Source organism: Nyctibius grandis, chromosome 15 (assembly GCF_013368605.1).
Source record: "Nyctibius grandis isolate bNycGra1 chromosome 15, bNycGra1.pri, whole genome shotgun sequence".
Lineage (NCBI taxonomy): Eukaryota > Metazoa > Chordata > Aves > Nyctibiiformes > Nyctibiidae > Nyctibius > Nyctibius grandis.
The window spans coordinates 12,102,878-12,115,357 of NC_090672.1; the positions used below are offsets into that span (position 1 = coordinate 12,102,878).

Below are 12,480 nucleotides of genomic sequence, written 5' to 3' on the forward strand. Positions count from 1 at the left end.
TTGAGGGAGAAAGCAGAAAGCAAGAGCAGGGGAACCCATGAAGGTCAGCTTTCTGCAGCACGGCACATCACGCTTAGATTCTCTGATGTCCAGGAGGCTTGAGCTAAGGCTACACCCTTCCCTTCATCAAGGGTTCAAATAGGACCTTCTCTTCTACCTTCATCTGTCCACACACCACTTGCTGGATGTATTTTATACCTCTGCCATACAGGCAAATTTTGTTGGCACTGCCCAGAAAGACTTAAAGGTTCTTGACTGTGAGACAGACGGACGGATGGATGGACAGCACATCTCAAACCCTGCCTCCCCAGGAAAGCCCTCTGAGGAACAGCGTATTGTGCAACCATGGTAACATCTTGACAGCTTGCACCGATATTTTTCTGGTTTTGGGGAGAGCTGTGGTGTTGCAATCCAGGCTCGGGGTTAAGAGCCGGAGTTCTGGAAAGCTCATCTCTACGAGGAGTGTCATGGAGAGGCGTCACGTCCAGCGGGCGCCCAGGCGGCTGGAGGGGCAGGAGCCTCCACTGGCCCCGCTCCAGCGGCTTATGCAGCTGATGATCTGTTCTGGCCCAAAATGTTTATTGTTTCCCAGCAAAGTTGTACTAGAAGCACAACAACAACAAAATATAATACACCACCACCCAAAGGTTAACACACACGTTATTTTTCACTATTGCACCTCAGGACTTTCCAGCACTAACATCAGCCAGGGCGACACGTTTGCTTCCTTCAACCTGACAGACCAAAAAAAAAAAAGGGAGGGGGCAGAAATCAAATCTCACCAGCAACGGGAACCACTTTCAAGGGGAAGCTGCTTTCGGAAACCCAGCCACGTCCAAAAATTACAACCGGTCTCGGCAATTATGAGAAGTAAAACATTAAAAAGCATGAGGCAAAGTGCATTTGCATGCAAAAAGCTCCCTTCGGCGGGGCTGAGAGGCTGTATCCAACAACAAAGCAGAAAGCTTCCCTCTCCAAAGATATGTTAACCCTGCTGTCACGTCCCCCTCCCAGTTTGCACCCCGAAGGCTGCGGGGTGCAGAGCTGGTCACGGGTGCAGCCACAGCACCCCTGCACCAGACACCTTGGACATGGACCCGGATGGGTGCCTAAGCTTAAGCTGGAAGGGTTAATCCATGCTCAGTCATCCCCATTGCAGCACAGCCCCGGGGCTTCATGGGGACCGGGGTCCCGGGAGGTTTCCTTGAACAGGGTGGATTTACTGGAAAGCTCCTGCAAACCCAGTCGAGTTCCGCAACTGCTGTTGCAAAAACAGGTTTCAGTTTGATTCAGAGGCCGCAGGTGGGCAAGTTACCTGAAGGCCACGAGGAGGAAACTCCTACATCCGCTCCGAAAGTGCAAACCTTCACCCAGCCGAGGAGGGAGGGGAGCAGGAGAGCCTCCTCCAGGGTAGGGTTTCACCTGAAAACAGCTTCATGCTCAAAACATGAGCTGACAGGAGGCTCCGAGCCAAAGCCCTGGGCTGAGGGCTGGGAGAGGCAAACTGAAACCCCCAATTAGAGCTTTCCAAACCTCTAACAAGGGGCGGCTAGAGAGCAGGGCTCTCCTTCTTGGGGGCTGTCTGCAGAAATCAGGAGTCCATCCCACCTCCATTTCCCTGTCCCAGTCTCATCCATCAGCGCACCACGGGCCCTTGACACTGTAATCCTGCCCTGCACTGCCCTGTCCCTGCTCCTCCTCTTCTCCATTCCTCTCGCCCACAAGCTTGCCAGTTCACCCAGTGAGCAATCCAGTCTCAACAGCACTGCATGGATGAGGTATCTCACCAATAAAGCCCCAAGCCATTTCTTGCACATGGCTTGAGTCTATGCCTAGAGTTTACAGGGGGGGAAACAGCCCTCCAGAGACCTCCCAGAACACCCTGAGCTCTGGGAGCACCTGGAGAAATAACCCCATTTGTAGGGCATCTAAGAGCAAACAAGGGATATAAAAATAAGGGGCACATCCAGGGCTTGCTACACACAAATCCTACCCAATTTCTATTTAAGTCAGTGGGGAAGACTCGTAAATGACAGGCTGAAGGAGAAACGGGGAGATTTGTACTTGAGAAGGTAGTCAGGCACAAGACAGCGACCCTGGACATCCAACCACCCAGTTTTAGGTATTGCAGAACAGCAGTCAAGATGAGATGCACAAAGTCACCCAACGGCCCGTTTTGGAAAGGTATCAAATCTCAGATTTCATTGCAGAAATGGCAAAGGATTCGAGTTAAGTCAAGAGTTGTGCTACCAACCTTCGCTCCAGGGCACTGCGATGCCTCCTTACGCCCTCCGCTCCCTCCCAAAGCCCACACTCTCCAAAATGTGCAACCTCTTAAAATGACACATGCAGAAAACGCTTAGCACAGAGGGAGTCCTTCCTATTCTTATGTCCAGAACCTCAACTTCAGCTGCAAAACTATTTTCTGCTAAAGAAGCAGAGGAGAAGAGCAAGCTGGGAACGAAGAGGGGAGACAACCCTCCAGAGACCAGCCTGGGAGACACACAACATGCCCATGAACTGCAAAGGTTTCTGGTGTTGGAGTGGGCAGGAACGACAAAGCAATATGTAACACCACACAATCACAGACATTTTTATCAAGCAAGGGCATTTCTGGATTCAACGCAAAAGAAGGGCTTTCCCAGAGGAAGCCTCATTAGAAGTCCTCACCAGCCCAGTACCTTCCCCCTCAATAAGGGGAAAAAAAAAAGCAGGGCATGTTCTTTTGAAGGTTGTTTTCTTTCATCCCTCCTCCACCCCCCGTTGATCTCCTCTTCGGCATTCGTGGCTGGCCTGTTACCTCCGGCTGAGAGAGCAGGCTGCAAGCCAGGAGAGCCCGCTCCAGCAGCCCTCCTGCCAGGCCCTCCTCCCGCTGCCTCCGTCCTGCCGAGCCCCAGCCCTGCTCCGTCACCTCGGGGACATCTGGAGCCCCTGGCCAGGCGAGAGGGCCTGGGAAATCAAGGCCACCCCAATTAGAGCTCAAGTCTACTGCATGGCAACGGGGAGCGGCAGTGCTGGGACAGCTTCCCCCGGGGAAGGCTTGGTAGGGATGGAGGTTTCTGTCCAGGCAACAAAAAGAAGAATAATCAGGAGGGTTTAGGGGACTTTTTGTTGTTGTTGGGATTTTTTTTTAATTTTTTTTTTCAGGCAGTAGCTGTTGGTCCCCTAACAAGGCACATGGTGCCCCATCACAACCTAAACTCTCTCTGACCCTCATGGATGAGAAGTGAGCTGGGCTGGATGCTTAACATGGTTATTGTTGAAATCTCTGCCAATGCAGAGGTACAAAGTCTTTGCCTCCTTGCTGGGCTGAATTTTTGCCCAGCCAGGGTTGTCTTGAGAGCAGATCACATCACAGAGCCACATCCTGGAGCTGGACACCAACAGGAGGTGTTGGAGGTGGATTCACCAGATAGGTGATGGGTCTACAAAGCCTCTTCCAGCCCACCTCCCCACTAAGCAGTTGTGCCTTGACCCAGTTCATTTCCAGCTGTGATGCAGCCATTCCCCTGCTCCAGATGACCACATCCAGCTCTAGGCGACCCTGCCCAGCCCCAGGAATCAGCGGCCACCGGGGCTGATGAGTGATATAACACCTTATCCTCGCAAGGGCTCGCCACTTAAAAGTCCCAGCACCAGCCCAGAGAGGGCATCCTTCATTTATATCACAGCAACACCAGCAAGACTCGGCCAGGCTGGGGATCTCAAAGGAGGCTCTGAAAAACACACAGGAACTAATTCTGCTCTGCTTGGCCTTTCCCACCTTCTCTGCACGACAGCGGGAGGAGTGGGCAAAGCTCCTGCTCCAAACTCATCGTGTCCTCCACGTACTTTACTGTTTTGAATGATGGAGCAAGGCAGAAAGCAGCTCAGAGCCAGAACAAGAGAGAACAACAATCCCTGCCCCCAGAGAACTTATAAACCCAAAAGACAAGATGTAACACGAGGCAGAAACAGGCCTGAGGGGATACCATAAAAATAGGATGTTTTAGAACATCTTTGCTGTGGGCATAAATCACCGCCCATCTCTCGAGTACAGAGCAAGTCCTCTCCCAAACCAAACCCACCTCCCCAGAGCCTGTGCCAGCACAGCACAGCAAAACCCCTCCCTGGGGTAAATGAGATGGGCAGAAAAGGGTGTCTGAGCCCTGGGTACCAGACGGGGCTGGAGGCAAAGGGACTTGACCGTGCCTGGCCAGAGGGTTCAGCGGCAGAGCCAGGGATGGACTCCGGGTCTCCCAAAGCTTTGATGAAAAGACCCTTCCTCTCCTCTGCCCACTGCTACCTGCTGAGGAGGGTAAAATCCTCCTGACACCAGCGAGGCTTAAATAAATCCAACTGCTGCCCATGAAGCTCATTGTCACCTCTTCTTCCTCGCTCTTCATCCCCCCCTTCCCCGCTCCGCTCACAAATCTATGATGGCAAAGAAGGGATTTTAATTTTCCCCCCCTCAAGAAGGAAAGAGAGGAAGAGTTGGGGGGAAGGGGCATCTTATTTCAAATAAACAAACAAAATTTATTGCCGGACACATCCCTAAACCCTCGGCCCAGGCCGGCAAACTGCAGCTGCGATGTTATAAGCACATAAATAAAGTTTACAGCTAAACTGGCCTGACCCAGTATTGCCCCGAGGTGCAGCAGCAGTATCTTGTCATTAGTATGCAGAACACATCGCCCTAATGTCTGCTCATTTGTTCTCAGCCCACTCGGCTCTATAAATCTCCACAAAAGGGCAAGGCAGGGCTGTGGGGGAGCGGGGCCAGGGGGATGGGAATCGCCTGCCGCCCCGCTTCCAGCCCCAGAGCCAGAGCAGCACCAGCTTCACACGCATTTATTCCTTCCTTCCCTCCAAGCATGGACCACCAGAGCCCGTGTGAGGAAAGGGATGGGCAGCTGGGAAGTGCCCGCACTTGCCTGCCAGAGTGGAGGGGAATAGAATATAGAGGGAATGGAATATCACTGGTATTTCTGTGTGCTACCCACATGGCCAGACACCTCACTGGCTGCTTCCAGCTACAGCAGGCTGAGAACAGACTTGGCGCTGAGATGGACACAAACACAGCTTGTAAAAAAAAAAAATATCAACAATATTTCCCTTTTTTTGCATTGCTTTAAATCCTCATCCACCCTTTCAGACCCTCCCTCGCACCTGCAACCAGTATCCGCCAACAGCACAGTGTACCCCCTCCCCAAAACACAGCTGGCAGCTCCATCCTTCACAGCACCTTGTTGTAGCTCTACCACCAAAGTGCTGCCCCAGCCTCTGGGCTACATGCAGGGGACCTGGCACGGGCGACAAGAGGATGGCACGGTCTGGGGAGAATGCCTGCCTTGACAGGAGCATCAGGACCAGCACCAACAGCATCTCCCTTTCCTCCAGCACCCTGCCCCAAGGGCAGATGTGCTCTCCCCTCCCTGCCCCAAGGGCAGATGTGCTCTCCCCTCCCTGCCCCAAGGGCAGATGTGCTCTCCCCTCCCACGCTGCAGCTCACAGGTTGGGGTGAGACGATAACAAGGTCTCTGATTTACTGTCCCACATCATCCCACAAGAAAGTAGCTGCATCGCCTCAGTGCTTTGCACTGCACAAAAGTATGTTCTGTACAGGGAAGTATCAGTCACCCTTCTCTGTCAGTAATCTCGCTGGGATCTCCCCCACATGTTTGAAGAAAGGAAAACATGATTTATTGTCTAACAAAAAGAATAAAAGAATGAACGAGGCAAAGCAGCCACACAGCAGATCAAACAGCTGGGAGCAGAAGAGAAAATACCGTGGGTGGAAGCGATGTCTTCAGAGGAATCTGATGGCTTAAGAATTGGGATTTAGGTAAAAAATTCAGGGAAATGAGGCAGTGTCCCCACTGAAATCTGACAGAAATGGCAAGTTCCCCTCCACAGCACATGGCAAAGGTGCCAACAACTGCTCAAGAGATGAGGAAGCTTTGGGCTTCAAGTGGGCACAGCTGAGCCCTGCTGAAACACCAACCTCCTCCAGTGTATTACCAAAGGATTTTAGAATTACAACAAAAAAAATCCAGAACATCTGGGACCTCAAGCACTTCCTCACAGGCAACACCCAGGGTAAATTCTGGGGACCTCGGCAGAGCAGGTAAGCAAGAAAAAGCCAGGCACAGAACCAGCCCCTACAGACAGAGCCCATCGCATAGAGGGGTGAGCTCCTCGCTCAGCTCCTGATGGGATTCCAGGCTTGTTCTGGAAGGGAGAAACAGGAGAATCTGCAGGGCCTGAGGGCATCAGTCCTTCCCTGCAGACAACAGGAAACCTCATGCTGCCATCCAGGAGACGCTGCTGTGAAGGCTTCGTGTTCAATGAAGGTGTGGGATCCACTCTCCACATGGGAATGATCCACCACAGCCCTGATTAAAAACACACCCCAAACCTAAAACCAATTAGCTACTTAAAAGAAAGCAAAGGGACTTCCCTTCCCAGCTGGCCCTTCAGCCTGGGATTGGCATCAGGGAAGTTCAGCATGATGTTGAGAAATAGAAAAGCAGCTTAAGAGACACCAGAGCAGAGGCTGGGCTGGCTCAAGCACTGACCTGTCCCACCTCCCCTGGCACACCTCCTTGCCAGGTCTGCGCAATCAGGAGATTATCTCTCAGACAAGCAGACTTCCTGGTCAGAAAGGTGAGGCCAGCAGCCAGCTGAACTTCGGATTCCCTCTGAGCTCAGTGCCTGCTCATTTCCAGTGCCTCCCAGTGCAAGTGTCACCTGTGAGCTAAAGCCACAGAATCAATCAGGTTGGAAGAGACCTCAGGGACCATCGAGTCCAACCATTGCCCTGACACCACCCTGGCAACTAGACCATGTCCAATCTTTTCTTAAACCCCTCCAGAGATGGTGACTGCACCACCTCTCTGGGCAGCCCCTTCCAATGGCTAATGACCCTTGCTGAGAAGAAATGCTTCCTAATGTCCAACCTGAACCTCCTCTGGTGAAGCTTGAGGCTGTGTCCTCTTGTCCCATCACATCTCTCTCCAGTTTGCCAGACTAAGCAAACTCAGGTGAGTTATTACAGGCATGGAACAATGCAAAACCAAACACATGTTCCCTGGTACTTCTCTGCATGCAGGTAGCCAGAAAAGCTGAAGTTTAGAAATCATAATTTTCCTAGTGTGCATCAAGAAAGTCAAAGCTATGTACTCTTTTAGATTCTAAATACTTATTTTTTTCCTTTTTAAATAATTAAGTTTGCAGACACACTTAAGTTCACACATTTTTCAGCATTTGAACATCCATGAGATGTGGTGCTTCAGCAGCACACAGGCACCTCAGCTCTGCAACAGCCTCCAAATTAAGAAGGAAATAGGACATGTCCTGGAATGGGAGATTTAAGGGCAAAGACTCAAATGAAGAATAACATTTGAACAGCAACTCGAAGCTCTAAATGATTTGCAAATTTAAGCCCAGGTGTTGCAATCACATTACCTGGCTACCTTGCATGCACAGGGTGCCTTTAGATTGCCTTTTTAAGCAGCTGAATCAGCAAATCACATTGGTTCCCACAGCCTTCACTGCAGGTTAGCAACCACTGTTCTGGATCAGGGTGGAGGGGTGAAGCCTGAGAACATTTCTGATGCCAGAAGCAATCAGGAGATGTGAGAAGGTTCCACAGAGACACAAAAAATTGTGATGAAACTACTAGATATTTTGCATCAATCAGGAGATGTGAGAAGGTTCCACAGAGACACAAAAAATTGTGATGAAACTACTAGGTATTTTGCATCTCGTTACAAGGAAGGACTTCATAACCTTGCAGCCCAGTGGTGTTAAACACATTCTTGTACATCAGCAAGAATACATTTAAACGTGGTAAGATCCATTGAGTCTCCACTGGTGGCCAGGCAGGTGACCTCTCTTACCTTAGGTGGGAAACCAGCACATCCAGCTTCTGATGCATCGCTCAGATATGCCAACGTGTTAGGTGATAACTGACATGCAATAAATCTGGTTTTTAACTCAGTTAATTACCAGTATTGCGTTCGTGAGTAATACGATAGCGTTTAAGGTGGGGCAGATTTTCCATTACAGAGCCCTGGCCGCATGGATTCCATGAGAGGTGTTTGCAGCTGGATGCAGCTTCGACAGAAGCCAGCCAGGCTCCAGCCCAAGCCTTCTAACCCCAAACCAGAAGAGCCTTCTGCCGAGGGGGTAGGGTAACACCCCGAGTCGCCTCGACACACGCATCGCCGGCACTGCTGTAGTTGACCTTGGACTAGCTTCCTCCCTCTCCCAGCCTTCCTCTTCTACAACACTACGGCACTTGCACCAACAGCGTTGGCAGTATCAGAGGGATGATTGGAGGGCGCTATGCCTAAAAAAATAAGGAAGGAAATAATGCAACCCAGCCAAAAGACCTAAGAAAAATGAAGTTCGAGGAACCGTGCACTCGGGTTCCCAGCTGGAAATTGCTCTGCAAGCATGGTTCAACTCAACGCAGCAGCAAACCAGAGCTTTGGGTAAAGGGAAAACCAGAGCCCCACCAGGAGGAAACTCTCCAGGAGAGAGGACACAGCAGCTTATGAGAACACCTCTCTGGTACAACAGCAAACTCCAAACATAACCTCTGCAATCCAGACCTCACACAACGTGTTGTACTTTCAACAGAGCAGAAGCCATTGAAACAAAACTGTTTCTCATCTGAAGAGGCTGCTGTTCCCAAACACCCGTTTGCAGAGGCAGGTAGGTTCAGTGGAACCTGCATCAAGGCTCATACAGAGAAGTTTTTTCTTGCCAACGAGCTACAGGAAAAATGTCCATGAAGGATTTTGCACAAACATACCCACACAGCACAAGGAACAACGAGAAAACCCCACGGTCACAGCCCTGGACCTGAAAGCCTGGGCTCAGCTTCCTGATCCATCCCAAGGTCAACGGGAAGGGACTGCCAGCAGACCAGCCCTGGTCTTATAAGAAGGGCAGCAGCCTGGGACTCCAAGTGTGAACCAGACGGGGCAGAGCAGAGGTCTGTGCCGCTGTCCCAGAAAAGCCTGGAAAGCTCAGCCACTCCATGACGGTTGAAACATATCAAAAACCTCATTTTCAGCCCAATCTGGAAACATTTCGGAGTTGTTGGCAGCTCCACAGGTAGGAACACAACACAGTCAGCAGCTCTACTCATCACATTTGAGCCCTTCACCTCCAGGACAACTCAGTGCAGCCACTGCCACGCAGATTTAGTCTGGGGTGCCCGAAACTATACCCCTGCTCTCCTATGAAGAGGGACGCAATGCATTGCTACCCCTGCACCCAGCCCCAAGCTCTTCCTTGCCACCACTGAGGTTTCGGTCAAAAAAAGGCAAAAGATGGAAAAGAAAAAAAAAAATAAATCCCTGCAGATTCTCATCTTCCTTCTCTCATCTCCTCAAGTCATTGTTTTGCAGCACAAGTATTTCAGCTCTCACTGTACCAGGGAACAGGATTAGACAGGTCACCGCGGAATCAGATTACAGACTTTTACCTTTTTAACTTTTCTTCTCAGCACGTAGGCTGGAGAACTGACACCCGGCGAGGGAGCAGGCAAGGGACAGGCATGGGTGGAGGTGGCAGCCAAACCTCAGCGGTGCGGAGAGATTTGCCAAGTCATTGGAAGTTCTCACGATTCCAGGACCTGAAACAAAGAAACAAATGGGTTAAAATTAAAGGGTGCAGAAGGGAAGAATTTTACCCAAGCTGTGCAACAGAGTAAAAATATCAAAAAGTGTTTTTTGCTAGAATTTTGTCCTAAAGGGCTTAATTTTCCTTGCACTTCAGAATTGCATTTTCCCCTCTCAGCTCCAGTGCCACAGGTGCCTGCACGGCTCTGGCAGAGCCAGAAACCCCTCGTACCCTGCCACGTATGGCCAGCTTGTGAGGATGCAGAGAGTCCTGGTGCTTGGAAAGGGCTGGGACCTTCCAGGGGACTATTGTGGCCATAGATGACAAATCATTAGATAAGTCCTATGGTTTCAGTGGTACAAATTTCCTTTTAACGTGGCATTCCCTCAACCAGGGAGGACATCTGTCCTGTCTCAGGCTCTCTTCTAATTCCTTCATGTGTCAGCATCCTGCAATGCCTGCACCGAGCCCATCAGCTGGGACTGAACACCACAGACAGTCCCAGGCTTGACTGGGAGACATCAAGAAACAGAGGAGATGAAGAGCCCATTCCAAAGGATAATCATTGTGGTAAAAGCATGTGTTGAACTTATGTCTGTTTATAAGTCAGAGCTATTAATGCTTATTACCATCTTTTGGGACAGCACGAGGCAGCTTGTGTTCACTTTCTCTATTGCAAACTGCAAACACCGCTGCCTGTCCCCACACCGCCTGCACAGGAGCATCACACAGCTTAGTTAATATATGCTTGAAGTGTCTTAAGTACTATTATTCAAAACACCTATTTGAACTGAACCTTTTCACTGCAGTTAGCACTACTCCTGCTATATATTCACTCTTAATACGAACAGTATTCAGCTTTGAGTGCAACAACACATTTTTCCCCCCCTCATGAGCTACAGAAGTTACTGAATTTATTATAATTAGACTCAGAACACAGGGAGCATAAAGAGGTTAAATGACTTGCCCAAATTTATACAAGACAGCCATGGCAGGGAACACCACAAACTCCTTTTCCAAAGAAGTAGACCAGTGCCCTAATCAATGAACCATTCTTCCTCTATTAATGCCTCAAATGACAGGGGACAACACAATTAATTACCAAATAAATTATTTCGCCAGCTTGGCTTTTTTTCTTGTTCACCAATTACCTTTACATTTATTAACCTGGTTACCCACCACCTCGTTATTCCAAGTCACAGGACTCCCAGGTGTTAACAAGACAGCCATTTCACTGCCTGAAGTCACCCACACTGTCACACACAGGGCACGGGGGTCATTAGCTGGACCTCAAAGGCAACTCTCATCTCATCCTGTATCCTGGAGCAGGCAGCACACCCTGCCAAGGAGCCCTGCAGAGCACGTGGTGGTGGTGGAGCACCAAGAAGTCTCCAGCCAGTCATGGATCACAGGCAGGCAAGGATGCGGTGGGAAACACGACATCCATGAAACGCCCAAGACTTGAGTTCAAACCACAAGAACAATTCTAGAAGACAACCAAGAACTACCTCTAGCAAATCCCAAGCAGCCAAGATGCAAAATTAAATAATCCTGTTACTCAGGAGCAACACCTTACAGCAGAGAAATATTACAGCACACAGGGTGTGCCTCGCCTCCCAGCCTTATCTCCATCTTGCAGGGGTGACAAACTCAAGGGGAAACACTGCTCACTCACAAGTCACAGGCTGCAGAGAGCAAAATCAGGGCAGGTTTCCCTCAAATAACAACAAACTCTAACGTCAATTCAGGGTCTAATCCCCAGGGGCATGTTGTATGATTTTATTTGCCTCAAAACTTCTGAAGAAAGCTCCGACATATGATTTCAGCTCTGAGTCATCTCCATTTGACCAACTCAACTAGTCCTTCCCAGTCAGAGCAGTAACAAAGACAAACTGATGCAAGTTGCACACCAGAAAAAAACAGACCACTACACTTATTCCCCCTTTGAGAGAACCCATGAGCTAAACCCCACACTTCTTTAACAGCATTCTTACAGTATGTACAATACACATGTACTGAGTTTCACATTCAAACAGGAGGAGCCTTAAGTATTAATTTCCAGAGCTATGCAGTCATTTCACAGCATGTGGTTATTCGATGAGTCTTTCCTACACACAGAGCCTCCACCAGTTAACCACAGGCTTCCTCCTTCCCACCCTTCCAATGACACCCACAACCAGACAGGAACAAGAGAAACCAACAGTTTTGAACAAAGACCAGAAGAGCAGACCTCTGCCATCGCAGATGAACCTCTGGAACAGAGGACATCAGCAAACCAACAACTGGAGCCATCTGCTCCAAGCCCTGTTGCCAGGGACACCCTGGGGCCAAGCCAGAGCCCTCCAACAGCCTTTGCCTGCACCCAGGGCTCTGCACGGCTCGAGCATCGCTTCAGACATTTCAGCATATCCCAAAACAGCCCGGAACATCTTTGTTAATAAAGTTCCCGAGATAAAGACTAACGCAATCCTTTTCACAGGCTTCTGCTGGGTAATTACAAGCCTATCACTTCTGAGTTAATTACATACAGCTAAAGACATTATTACATGTCGATGGAAAAAAACATTGTACTGGAAACAAGTTCCTTCTGCCCTTAGCTGGCTGACAGCTAAATATTTCCAGAGAAGAGGAAAGGTGGGAAGTCTCCGTTTAACTGGTGAGCGTAACCAAAGACACTTCTACCTTTGGAAGAGGGAGCTGGGATCACGCACATCTCACCAGCAAAGCACCACCTGAACCAGGAGACCTTTGAGAGTCCCCTGTTTGCATTTACGCTCTCGCTGTGACCTTACAGGCAGGCAGGGCTCGGGGAAGTCAGCAGAGACGAGCCAAGGGCTCTTGGGAGTAAACCCGTGGTCCTTTGCC

General features: G+C 49.9%; 1 protein-coding gene across 1 annotated transcript in view; it reads left to right on the plus strand.

Moving 5' to 3' along the window:
- Positions 1-1,293: 1,293 nt before the first annotated feature.
- RPL38 (ribosomal protein L38) overlaps positions 1,294-12,480 on the plus strand; it is a 326,451-nt gene continuing 315,264 nt past the window's right edge. The window contains exon 1 of the mRNA XM_068413410.1: positions 1,294-1,304. The gene's annotated coding sequence lies outside the window, so the exon portion shown is untranslated. The remainder of the gene's footprint in view (positions 1,305-12,480) is intronic.